We start from the raw sequence: 14841 nt of genomic DNA on the forward strand, positions 1-14841 counted from the left end.
TAAGCAAAAGAATCAGAAAAGAAAAAAAAATGGATAGCAATCTTTTCCTTTACGTATATCTCCAGGTAGCACTGTTAACAGAATCTAATCTGTCTTTGAGGTTGGAAAGCCCAAAGTTTCAACTGAACCTAAGCCCTGAAGGATGTTGTTGGTATTGGATTGGACTGCTTTGTATTTGTCAATATCAATGGATGCACTTAACATTCACAAGAATGTTAGATCACACACTGTGGCTATAGAGGACCAAAGATAGCCCAAGGTAACTGCTGACACTTAAACTATGACATTTTAGCTCTTTACAATCATAATAGGCTGTTTAGCCAGCTGTTTAGTATTCTAGCATTATTAACATCAGTTTGACTTCTGCTCTAAGAACTTTAGTTTACAGCTCTCCTATTGGTCAAGCACCATATTTTATGCAATGAGGGCCAGATACTCACTTATGTTCCAGGTGCTAAGTGTCTCATTCCTGGAATCTAACATACATGATGCTAAATTGGAAGAAAACCAGTCTTCAAGAGAGAAAAAATAGTTGGTAATGACACTAAGGAATAAGTCCCTGGATCATCCATCATGATCCAGGTCTATTTTTTTTCCCTTTGTGTCTGACACAAGTCTTATAAGTGTCCCATAATAGGAAAACTGCACCTAAAGTTAAAATTGTCACAAACACAGTATGACCTAAAGAAGTAAGATAGAAAATTAAGGAAGCATGCATCAGGGGAAAGAACAGAGTGAATGTATGAATTCCTGGGGTATAGTTCTATGAAATGTGTTCTTAGGATACTAATTTATTCTGTCTCAGGTTAGATGGATTACCATGCAACATTGCTTTTGTTTCCGTAGGGTTAGATCTAAGTTTCTACATATTTTCTTCCTTGCTGTAGAATCTTGTTGTAAGCAGTGACTCCTGAACACCTTCTAGTTGAAAAACACAATCAGTGAGCTTATTGTGAAAGGTCCTGACTCATGTCTCAGTATATGTCATGGGTGGGAGTTGGTAGAGAAGTTGTATCAATAGTACGGATGGCTCATTATAATCATTATAAGAACTGAGTTCCAGTATGCTATATTCTCAATTAAGTAGGTCAAGGAAGACCCAAGAGTACTTGTTTCCTAAATGTTTGGTTGGGAAATAGGAGCAGGACAACCCAAAAGGTGCTTTATTAGTTTAATCTAATTAAAATGAGTTCTCTAGACTGAAGAGATGACTCTGCATTGAAGAGTACTCTTCCCTCTGACAAAAGACCTGAGTGTAATTCTTAGTACCTATGTCAGGAAGCTCACAACTACCTGTAACTTCAGTGCCAGGGACTTTGCAGGCACTCAGTAGACACACACAAGGAAACATCTAGACACATACATACATACATAAAATTAAAAATAATTTTAAGAAGCAAATTTGTCTTTAATTAGAGGAGAGTTAAGCAAGATTATACGACATAAAAGACAGGATCCTTCCTTAAAACCTGAAATGTGCATTTTGATTAATGAAATTTTCTCTGTTGAAGGTGCTGTGGGCCACTTCCTGCCTCCCAGCTCCTGGCCGCCTGGCTAGCTTATGCCCCAAAACACCAACTGTATTCATATAAACACTGCTTGGCCCATCATTTGTTTTTTTTTTTTTTTTTTTTTTTTTGGTTTTTCGAGACAGGGTTTCTCTGTGGTTGGCCCATTTCTATTAATGTGTGTAGCACCCCAAGGTGCGCTTACCAGGAAGATTCTAGCCTACGTCCACCCTGGGTAGGAGCTTCATCGTGTCTGCCCTGGAGAGCTATAGCATCTGAGCTCACTTCCTCTTCCTCCCAGCATTCTGTTCTGTTTACTCCACCTACCTAATTTTCTGTACAATCAGGGCCAAGGCAGTTACTTTATTTAACCAATGACCTTCCTCCATCATTGTGTTGGGTTCTTTGATGCTAGAGATCCAAAGATAAAGGCAGGAAGGTAGATGAACACTTCAAGATGCTCTCTTTAGAAAAGATCTAGAGAAACTGTAGAGAAAAAAGATATTTTGCATTTTAAGACCTATACTTTTTATGTTCAAAATGGCTTTTCACTTGCTCCTGTGAACTTATAAAATACTCAGACAATTAGGATTATCAAACCCAAGCCTCTGATTTAAGAAGGAAAGATAGGTCTTGTTGTAGGAGCAGGAAATATAAATACCAGCCATGAGACAGTGACTGAAGAAGACACAATGACCTATATCTACTTAATTTATTGTCCTTAAATTCCTTCTATATGTTCCTTTTTTTCTAATATCTTATATCAGGTATGTTCTCAGTCACTTCCATATTAGGAACTGATAATGAATCGTATGCTTAATGCATGCAGTAAGAGACTGAAAAATAATATGTAGGTTAGCTCTTCATTTTGCAAAGTACTTTGTAAGGCACCTTATGTATATGATTGAGGTAAAATCAGTCAGTTTTGTGAGGTGTCTAGGGAATAAATACTTAGAAATTTAAAATGTAATAATAATAATATATGACGAGGCAAGAGCAGTAAGCTTTTAGTGTCAGGAAACAAGAAGAAGATAGACCTTCAATTTGTTACAGGTAAATCTGTCACCAAAATGCCTCAATCTTAGCCACAGTACCATAAAACAATGATAATTTCTTTTCTTCAAACTGGAATTGATCTTTAAAAGACATCTCGAATTCTGCTACATTCATTAGCTCATAGGAAAAGCATACAAGAGCTGCACAAACTGGAGTCTAGATCAGCCACAAAACAAAATGGAGCTAACTCCTGAGATATCAACTGCAAATATTCCGTTTTCGCTTTGAAAGGATAATGAGAGAGTACCTTATTTTGTGTGCAGAATAACTTTACTATGCCAGGTAGAAACATTTGTTGCTCTTGTTGCAATTTGAAATTTCAAATATTCTCTAAGTATATTATTTTATATTATGCAAAATGGGGTAGATTGTAGAAGGCACTTTTCTATAATTTCTGTACAGAGACATTCAAACATTCTTTACACATTTATGCTGTCATAAACCTCACATGCCTTTGTACAAGCCATATTTTGATGCTACATACTATTAATATATGCCCTTCAGTCATACTGGGTTATTTTAACAAAATGGTGTATACTTCATAGTGTATAAACAGCATATGGTTATTTTACATGGTGCTAAAGAATGTGAAGTTCAAGGTAGCAGGAATTTTAGGGACTGGTGAGAGCCTATATCCCTGTTCATATACAGTGTCTCATAGATATTTCCTCATATGGTAAAAGAGATAAATGGGTAGTCTGAGTCTCTTTGGTAAGGGAACTAATTTCATCAATAAGGTTGCTGCCATTTACACCTAATCACCTCTAAAAATGCCTCACTTCTTAATATGTTGTGCAGCATACAACACATTAAAGATAAAATCTCCAAAAACACTAAAATGTGTTGATCTCACATTGAAGAATGAAAACAAAGCAATTTCCACTTGCATTAGTTTGACTAAGAGGAATCTGATATTTTAATTCTCCCCGTCCCTCCCTGCTTCTTCCATCTCTCTCTAGACAGTGGGTACTACCCTGTAATCTGTCTGTTGTGTGGGCTTTGGTCTCTGTTTACTACACAGTATAGAAAATGTGACATGGAAATGCATGAGAAATACTTTGCAGAAATCTTCAACAGCATTTTATAAGAGAGGAACTTATATTGCTGCTCCCCATGGACCCACAGGCACTCAGTCCAGCAGACATTATAGAGTTATGTTTGCAAGTTACTTCCAACATGTATGTAGAGCTTTTTTTTTTTAATGAAGGTTGCTTCCAAGCTGTTGGCTGCTTTCAGAAAGTGATTATCACATACATACATACATACATACACACATATACTATTCTGAGTAAGGGGCATGAAAGAGCATATAATTCAAGAATAAATTTATGTGTTAGTTTAGGTTGTAAACATTTAGCATGTTTTTGTACTTTATTGAAATAAATGGCACTTAGTCATTAGTCTTCTGAGTATTTAGTTTTGTATCAACTGATTTTAAAACAACAGCGTATTATCCACAGAAACAAGAATATATTTAATAACACAGAGAAATGTGAATTTTAGATGTCTAAAATCATAAATGCTATGTATATTTAATCATTTATCCGCATTATTCCATTTAGCTGTCTCAAAGTAAAAAGTGGTGCAAACTATGATTATACTCTTTACACACAGGGAAAATTAATACAGGTGGGATTTTGCATTTTATTAGGTATCAGATTGTCGATTTAAGAGTGCCATATATCCTTTCTGTCAGTACCTATATTCTCAACAACCATTCTATATAATTGTCACTGAGAGTCTTATACTAATATGTTGCTGCATACCATATTTAAAGACTTAACAGAGGGTGGGGACATGGCTCATTAGGAAAAAGTGTTTGCTGCAAAGCCTAATGATATAGCTTCAAATCTCTAGAAGCCATGTTTAGACTAAATGCATTAGGACAAATGTTGGTAATGGCAGCCACCCAAACAGGGAGCTGAAAACAGAATTTCCCAAACCTAGAGAAGGCCTACCAATCTGACTTACATAGTCACAAAGAGACTCCCTCCTTCCCTCCCTCTCTCCCTCCCCCCTTCCCCCCCCCCGTTACCCCTATCTCTCTAACAGACACACATACACACGGGGGGGGGAGTACAGGGAGAGCGACTTAAATGAATTAACATATAAGTATTAATTGATAAGAACCAAAACTCAATTTGAAGGGTTGGGTAACAGTTCTGACATTTTGCTGTCACTTGTACTTAAGCTTGTCTTCCAATTTCCTGGACTCTATATTTTTCTTCCATGAAACAAGGTTTTATATCAACAGACTGAAGCTTTTCTGCAGCTCTGCCATTTCATGCCTCCAATTCTAATTAGAAGTCTCTTTTCTTATTCTCTATGTTAAAAAAGAAATGTGCAAAAAATCTACTAACTATTGACAGAGCTTTGAAGTTTTCTTCACATCCTTCTTTACCCCCTACTCTTTCCCTGGGTCTGAATAGAGTGAGGCATGATTTAAAAAAAAAAATGAAAGAAAAGAAAAAAGAAAGAAGGAAAGAATCCTTTATTTTTATTCCTCAGATAAACCAAGGTCATCTTGCAAGGCTGTTGTGTAACTTCTAGTTAAAAAACAGTAATTCACATCCAGAAACCAGGGATATTCGCATACAAATAAGAACAGAAAACACAGATCATTTACAGTAATATCCGCTCCTTTTATTTCCTAATAGAAATGCCAAAGGTTGGTAGGCTCCTCAATTTTATATCACACCGGTAAACTATTCCATGGGGACAGCTTTGGAACCGAATATGGAAAGGATCATTAACTTTCAACTTTAGAGCTTTTCATGGAAATTTAGGTGTCATGGTCAAAGCCATTTTGTCCTTGGCTCTAAGCAATGAATGCATACCGCCATTTTTTTTTCTATTAAAAGTGTTGAATGGGTTCAATTATTATCAATATTTTCATTATTCAGGTTAATTTCAGCATCTGCTATACAAGCTCTGTTAGATATGGCATCCCATTGTAGCATTTGACTATTAATAACAAAGAGTCTAATACTTATACTATTTATATGATAAGTACTGTTATCTTTATTTTTCACCGAGGCTTAGAATGAGAAATGATTTCCACAGAGTCCCATAGCTAGTACTGTAGTCATACTTGTTTTGCTAATGCTCTTAACTTCCTCATTGCTGAGATAATTCTCATTGAGAATCAACTCCCTAAAAGCTGAATGAAAATAATTGAGATGATCTTCTTTATTATAGAAGAAAGGTTCTTTTGAATCTAATAAAGCCATCTTCTATCACTGGGTTCCAGGGAAGAAAAGCATTTGTGCATATGTTGAAATTGGCTGAAGGGTGGCAAGGAGGCAAACAAAGAAGTGGAAGCAGTTGACTTTAATTCCTAACTTGTCCTAGAAGCCAAGGCTGAATTTAAGATCACAACAAAAATTACTATTGGACATTAAAATGGAATATGTCAAGTAAATTTTTAAAAAATATGAAATCATTAACTAGCAATGGCAGTATAAAAAAAGGAAGTAGAAATTGGCATTGTAGAAATGTAGTAAGAATAGAGGAACTGCAGAAAAGCCAAAGAGGGGTGAGCTTAAGGAGCAGCAGCAGCATCTTCGCTGCTTTGTGAATATGCACATGCTATGGCCAGCCACATCATGTTCCACTGCCCAGCCTACCCCACCATGGTGGGCTCTACCCATTCTAAGCAGGAGACAAAACACACCCTAACATGTACTCATGTGGACACAGTAATAAGAAGCATAACTAACACAGAAAAGCAGCGCTGAGAGTGGGCCCTTTGGTATGATCTCACCATGTGGTTCGTAGGCATTTGGAACTGATTTTCCAGAGGAATGTAGGAAAGAAAAGAAGAGAACCGTGTTGTAAAGAAACCTGAGAACACTCTAAGAGGAGTTTAATGGGTCATTCTGGCAGGAGTTCGAAAGACAAGAATTCCGATAGAAATACAGACAGTGGAAGCCCAGTGCATGACAGACAAGACCAAGGAGTGTATTGGGAACTTGGCTAGATGTCTTTCAGTTTGTCTTTTAGAAAAGATTTTGGCTACATTTTGTCCATGTCTTTAAATTATGGTTAAAGGTGAATTTAAAAGTTAAGAACTGCTTTTTTTTCTTTGTTTTAGGTTTTTTTTTTTTTTTTTTTTTTTTTGGTGGAAAAAGTCATCTGTATTTAGACAGAGCAGAGACATAAAGCTTTTGCAGTTTGGCGTAGAAAGGAGCATAAGTATATTCAAAGATGTAGACCAGACTAGCAATGGCAGAGAACACATCTAATTGTTAAACAAAATTAGTGTCATTAAAGAGAAACTGGATATCCTTATCTGGAACCATGGGAAAGGTATAAGAATCACTTGAGAAGATGCAATCTGAGGTGAGAAAGCCATTGAAGTGATTCTCGGATCAAAAACAGCACCTAGGGAAGTATGTTGCTAGATCAGCTGCTAAGGTGCACATAGGTCATTACAGCTATAGCAGTAGGGGGCAGAAAATATCTCTAGCTGCCAAAAGAACTTGTCACTATCCTTCACATGCTGCTGCTCTTTCAGAAATGAAAATGCAAGATGCATGGGGTAGCAGAGGCTTGCATCAAGGTTCCAAAATGTTGTTAAGGCCAGGAAATTGCTGGCAGGTTTAGATACTGTGCAACGAAATCTGAAACTATTGTCGAAAGTGATAAAGATTAAGCTTAAGTTTCAATAAAGACCCCATGATGCTGAAGATGCCAAGGCAATGGGCAGTACACGAGCAACGATGAAGGATACAAGGAATAGATGGCCCAGGAGAGAAGACACATATATTGTACATAGCCAAATTCTACAGGCAGAGCTTCCTACAACTTCTGGAGAATGGATGATAAATCCACAAATCGAGCTTCTGGAAATGGAGATTCAGAACTTGATAATTCTCTTGGCGGGTTTCTGTTCTATAATCATCTAGTCATTGCTTGATAGATTCCTGTATTAGTCAGGGTTCTACAAAGGAACAAAACAGATCGGATTGACTGATATTATATATATATATATATATATATATATATATATATATATATATATTGCAGATTCACTAAATTGGCTCGCAAAATATGGACTTGATAAACCACCAAAAGTGATGGAGTGACTGAAAATCCAGTAGTTGCTCAGCCTACAAACCAGGATGCTTATACAGTCCAGTCAGGGGGTGAAGGCTCCAGAAGATTCCTGGAAAGTTGGTAGTGGTATTCAGTTTATGTTGGAATCCCAAAAAACATAGTTCTAACATCTGGGAAAAAAAGAGTTGGCAACAGAATGAATGGACTTGCCAGTGAGATCAAGTGGGCAAAAAGAAAAGGTTCACTCTCTGTCCTTTATCTGGACTGCCAGCAGATAGTGTTGCCTAAATTTATCATTTGTCTTCCTGCTTTAAGTAGTCTGATCAAGAACAATGGCACTGGGTTTTGATCCTACTGCACGTACTGGCTTTGTGGGAGCCTAGGCTGTTTGATGTTCACCTTACTAGACCTGGAAGGAGGTGGGAGATCCTTGGACTTCCCACAAGGCAGGGAACCCTGACTGCTCTTCGGGCTGCTGAGAGGGGGGAGTTGATTGGGGGAGGTGGGAGGAAATGGGAGGCGGTGGTGGGGAGGAGGCAGAAATCTTCAATAAATAAATAAAAATAAAAAAGAAGAAAGAAAATATATCCTAGGAGTGCCCAGCTGCTAGTTTCCAGTTGATTCCAGAAGTAGTCAATTGTCAGTCAATGCTTCCCTTTCTTCACTTGGGAGCAGGAATGCTGATTCTAAGTCCAAGTACACTAGCATATATAACTTTTAGAATTTTACATGAGTTCATAGTGAAAAAATTGTATGATAAAATTTTATTGGAAAATGAATATTTCATTGGAAAATAAATATTCAGACCAAAACATTGCACTTTGGGCATTAGAACAATACTAAAACTGTTAAAACATGGTAACTTGCAAATGAACTAAATGCATTTTATGTTATGAGATCATAAATCTTTGACTGCCAGGAGTGAAATGTTGTCATTAAATGTAATATATTTGTGGCCGCAGGGATCACAGCTGGGTAACACTGCAGATTGCTTTTCTCCTATGGCAGTTGACATGGAGCTTCCATGCATAATAAAAGCTACCCAGTTAAGAACAAAGCTTCCAAGTCATTACCAGTTTGATGTCTCCACATCTTATGACTCAACTATATAGCATCTTCAGCAATAAGATACTCACTTCAAGTTTTGGGAGGTAACCAAAATCAATGTCAATAGCCTGTAATATTTGGGAAGTGGGTATTGAATCAGACCTAACCATACAACCACTAGAAAAGGTGCAACCCATATTTAGTACTGGGATTTTTATTTCATAGCCTATAATCTATAGGTTATAGAACTTTTCTGTTCCACTATTCTCATTTCCCTTTCATATCACCTATTTTCTATGACACTTCTCTATAAATACACCTCAATGGCCCTGTTACTAATTCTTTTTCTTCTTGGGTGCCCCAGTTTAAACGCTCATATCTCAAGATTCAAAGCTAATATCTACATAAAGGAGAGAACAAGTGATATTTATTTTTCAGAAGGAACTATTGACAACTGATGGATTCAATTTTCTTCAGTGATATGGCCACTGAGAGTCTATTAATAATCCAGTTAGATGGTTGTACATCTAGCTATACATTCTCAGACATTACAAAGTGGCTTTTAGTTGGTTTCTTTAAAACAAAGAGCACATGAAAATGGAAGTTGGAAGGAAAAAATAGGGATAAAAAATGGAGAGGAAATGCAAAAGAAAGATGAGTTTGATCAAAAACACATCATAAACATCTATGAACTTTCAAATAATATTTTAAAGTAGTGCATTTAAGTGTCAGGTTGATTACGGTTTGATTTGTAACATTGATTGCCATTGTCACCTTGGAAACAACTTCATGAAGACATATCCACAGGGGCATACCTTAGGTGTCTTCATGAGGTTGTTTCCATAGTACTTCAAGTGAGGAGGGAAAGACCCATTCTTCACAGGAATATAAATTATGCCATCCCATGCTAAATAGTCATAGATTGAATAAAAAGAGAAAAAATGAGAAAATTAGTTGGAAAATTAAATGGATGGTGTGATTTTTTTTAAGTTCTGGACTGCTTTTAAGAGGTTTAAGCATCATTCTTCTTTAAGAGACTATTCATTTGTATCAAAAAAGATGAGCTAAAGCAAAGTCTGTCTAAGAATCAGCCCTCTTATTTCAGATTATGAACACTTGAAAGATGGGTCCTGGTTAGTTTTTTATGGCTAACTTAAAATAATCAAGAGTGATCTGGGAAGAAATCTCAACTCAATAATTACCCAAATAGCATTGTCCTGTGGCCATGTCTGTTGAGAATTATCTCAATTGTTGTTGATGTGGAAGGGCCCATTCCACAATGACTAGTTACATCCTGGGTAGGTGGGCCTGTGTTGTGTAAGAAAGTTAAGAATGATCCTGAGGGATAAAGACAGTAGCAACATTCTTTCTTCATCTCTGCTTCAAATTTCTGTCCTACTTGAGTTCCTACCCTAACTTCCCTCAATAATAAATTGTGACCTAGAAGCCCAAGATTAAATAAACTCTTTCTTCCTCAAGTTGCTTTGGTCATAGTGTTTATCCCAGCAACAGAAAACGAAGTAGGGCACATTATATCATAAAGGGACTTTGACTCTTCATGAAATGAACCCAGATTTTGAGACAATTATTTGGAGTAGAGAAGAGTATAATCACCAGGCTTATAAGGATTTAATGATATATCTATAATTTATATTCAGGAATCAACAATACTCTACTTTGAAATTATGTCTTGCTGAGTTAGCCCACTTACCCAGAAGCAAGTGAGGAATGCAGAATCAGAGATATGCACACAGAGTGTGACTTGTAGAGTTCGAGTAGAACTAACATAGACTTTGCCCACTACATTAATTTATTCATTCTTATTTCATCAGGAAACTTTTTTCATGAATATTCTGAGGCATAAAAAATAGCAGTGGAAACAACGTACAACAATACCTCTATCTTCACTAAATTTATAGCCATTTAGAATAAAAGCACCAAGTCACTATTTAGTGACAGCAGAGCAAGGTAAGCATAGGGGAAAGGGTAAATAAACAGGTTGCCAATGGCTTCTTGGGAGAATAGGAGATTATTTAGCTTGTGTCTTCACAATACAAAATTAGAATAGGTCAGAAAACTTATCAGTGTATGAAATGCTTGCTGTGCAAGCGTGAGGACCTGAGTCTGGATTCTCAGCACTCACCTGAACTACAGAAAAGGTTATTTGAATATTTGACCTCCGTACTGGTGTGGAAATAGGTGAATCCTGGGGACTCAATGGCCATCTGGTCTAACTGAAATGGTGAACTCCAGTTTCAGGAAGAGACCCTATCTCAAACTTAAAAAACAGTGGGGAGAAATAATGAAGACACACCATTTTAACTTCTGGCCTCCACATGTACACACAGAGCTAAGGGCACATACATATACATGTTTACATGAGTTTACATCCCCCAAACAAGAACACACTGTCAAATAAATAAATTATATTTTTAAAATTGAAAGTAGTCAAAACAATCTGAAGAGAATGTCAAACCAATTGAGCAGATGGTGATAAATGTTTAGTTAAAACTAAAGGTAAAGCAATTGGTGTCAGCAACAACATGGCAGAAACAAAGGCTCTGAAGAAAGCCCTTGGTTTATAGCCACACCAATGCCAGTGTTGTCTGTGTGACATCACATACATCATTATGCCAGACAGGAGCTACGTGTCCTATGGGACTAGGCTTCCTTGAGGTCAATGGCAGATGGCCCGGTATTAGCCACCACTAAGGCACAGACAGGTTTCTCGATTAGCTGGCTATGTAGGATATTGGCTTTGCACAATCTCTTTTAATAATTATATTCTATGTATCTACAAGACAAGGATTATCTCTTCGGGAACAGCTCTGGGATAGGGAAGCACAGTAAGGGAATGTATAAGACTACAGCAAAACCTTTGTCATATGATGAGCAAGGTAATAGAGGGATTGATGTTGATGGACAAAGACTGTCATATTATACTTTGAACTTTATGGATAGGCTTGTTAGATCTCAACCCCCAGGGTATCTGCTGCATAAGAAGGTACAAAAAAGTATATTTCAGCAGGTACAGAGAACTGATTAAACATATTTGGTCACTAGATGAGATAAAGAAAGGGTTAGAAAGAGGAAGGGCCATGATAGCAATGAGACAGAGACTTTCTATTCATAAGGTGAAACCACTTGTCTGAGGTTTACATTCCCAAGGACAAGAGTTCCTCTTCTAAGGATGTTTTATGTCTAACACCCGTCCCTGATAATATGATTTTCTTAAATATCGCTGATGTTACTAAAAGAAGCTTTCATACTGTGACAACCAATGATACATGACCTTCTGATTTGTTCTTTGTTTGAATACTATACAATTAAAACATGAATTCAGTAAAATCGCAGCAGATTTCTTGTGTGTTGTGTCTGTCTTTCATTCGCCGAACTTGTGCCTTCCTGTGTACCAAGACCCTGCTTCTCCCACAGTCTGAGTGGCTCCCCTGAGCCAGTCCGTGGCAGTGTACAGCATAATGCACCCTTTACAGAAAGCGTGCATTGGTTTGGATGCAGCCTCTAGTCATGGGTAGCAGTTTTGTCAATGATGAGATAATAAAAGGATTTTACAATCATTTCTAATTCCAGGAAGATATTTCCAAGTAGTTTAGAACATGGGCAAGCAAATGCATTTTCTGGAAATAGCCATTAAATATGTGTTGTTGGAACTGTTAAGGTCAGAGTCTGGGCTCTGATCAACTAGACTTGACCACACACACATGCTCTCTCTCTCTCTCTCTCTCTCTCTCTCTCTCTCTCTCTCTCTCTCAATAGCCCAATGAAACAAACAAATAATGATGAGAAGAAAAACGTTTCATTCAGTATGGTCATATTGTGAAAAGGAACAAAGAGCTCCAGTGACCCACCAGGTCTATCTCCAGGAGTTCTGAAGTGAGCACAGGTTTAAACTGAAGGCAAAGGGCACATACAACTGCGCTTTCTCAGTCAAGGTAAGGTTCTGTTTATCATCATCTAGGATTTAGTCACTTCTGTAAGATGGTACAGTGCATTGTCATAACTGTTTAAATATCTTCCTTGAAGACAAGTTCTTCTGGCTGGTACCAGGCTTTAGTCTTTTTCTTCTACCAGCATGAAATTCCTGGGAAGTCTCGACCTTCTTAGAAACTGACAGCCAAAGATTGGGTCAGAGGTGTCACTTTAAGATAGTTTCATTCCTTCCAGAATGGTTGCAATCAGAGAATCAGAGACTGAATAAAAAGTGAAAGGGGATTTAGAGGTAATCTTCTTCAGCTTGATGTCCCACAATAGTACAGTATTCTCCAGAATGTGCCTTACCCTAATTCTCAGTTTCCTCATTCATAAATTAGGTATAAAAGGTTAAAAATTATACTAGATTAGTTAATATTTGAAAAATGCATAATCTAGTGATTAACTCCCTTAGCTACTGTTTTATTACCGTGAAGAGACACCATGATCAAAGTAACTCCTATAAAAGAGAGCATTTCAATGGAAACTTGGTTACAGTTTAGAAGGTTTGTCCATCATCTTAATGAGAGGCAGTAGATAGGCATGGCACTGGAGCAGAAGTGCTTTTCATCCTAATCCAAGTCAAACATATAAGCTTATTGTAAGAGGAGTTTTCCTGTCCCTCAGCCACTCTCAAATAATCACATGCATCCTATCTAAGTCACAGCTGCAAAATAGAAGTTCCTGTAAAAACTGTAGAGAATGCAGGTATACACTGGCTCCCCCAACCTTCTCACTGGCACAGCTCTTTGGCTATTGCCAGAAAGTTCTACAAAAAGTTCACTTTTTCTATCATGACACAGTGGAAGAAATCAACTCTACTAACGGTTTCCTGGGCAGAAACTAGCCGAGAAGCATATGGAGGATTCATCAACATATTCAAAGGATGAATTAGAGCTGGTACTTGTTTTCAATGACAGAGAGAATTATTTGTGACTGACGAAGAATTTGTAAGGATCCCTGAGATACTAACAGATAAAATACACCATCCTCAAGGGCTCTTATCTATATCCTCTGTCTTGGCTAGGGTTTCTATTGCTGTGAATGGACATAATAACCTTAGAAATTCTTATAAAGGAAAAATTTAATTGAGGCTGGATTACAATTTGAAGTTTTATCCATTATCATCATGATGGGACATGGCAGCATGCAGGCAGACATGGTTTGGATAGAAAGCTCTACATCTTGATGCACAGGTAACAGGAAGTGAACTTTGTGTCATACTGAGCATAGTTTGATTGGGGCTGGCTTACAGTTTTAGAGGTTTAGTCCATTATCATCATGGCAGGACCTGGTGGTCTACAGGTAGAGGTAGGTGGAGAGCTCTACATCTTGATCCGCAGGCAACAGGAAGTAAACTTTGCCATGCTGAGCAAACTTGTGCATAAGAGACCTCAAAGCCCACCTCACAGTGACACACATTCCCCAACAAGCCCATAACCACTCCAACAAAGTCATACCTCCTAATAGTGTCACTCCCTTTGCTAGCCATTCACTTTCAAACTACCATATCTTCCTACCCTGAATGTACAATTTCTCCCAGAATGGTGGAAATACTGGCTAAAAAGTTGATGTTGGGCTTGATGCCAGCTAAAATGGCCCCAGAGACAAGAGAAACACAGGCTAACAGCCTGGATAAAAAATTGTCTTTCATATTAATGAAGAACATTTTGGTGTTTTGGCCACATAGCCAAACTATCTCCCTTAAGGTATTAATGATTTAAATATACCTGCTGTCAGGAAGCAAAATCTCAGCCATATAGCAAGAACAATACGTAAAATCAAGCAAAGATATGTAAAATAATTAATCACATATCTCATCTTTTTATTTTCTCCAACAAATATTTCATTCCAGCATTTTAGTCTGAACAGACTTCCATAGGCAGTAAATGAAGTTTTAATTTTTGTCTTTGGTTCCTCTTGTTCAGCCTCTTCTCTAATTTTCAAAGTCTTCTCCGTCAATTCATAACTGATTCCATATCATTTTTTCCATGAAGGAAGGCTTGTATTACTTGGCTCAGGAGGAAGGTTATCATCTTCTTCTAATTTCTCTTAAACTTCAGTTTATAGATCAGGAATAAGCCTCAAATAAACCTAAGATGATATAATAACATGTATGTTTAAAATCATAAATAATTATTCAGAACATAAGCTGTCAAATGAAAGAGGCAGTTTCCTAGGT

Source organism: Chionomys nivalis, chromosome 9, assembly GCF_950005125.1.
Source record: "Chionomys nivalis chromosome 9, mChiNiv1.1, whole genome shotgun sequence".
Lineage (NCBI taxonomy): Eukaryota > Metazoa > Chordata > Mammalia > Rodentia > Cricetidae > Chionomys > Chionomys nivalis.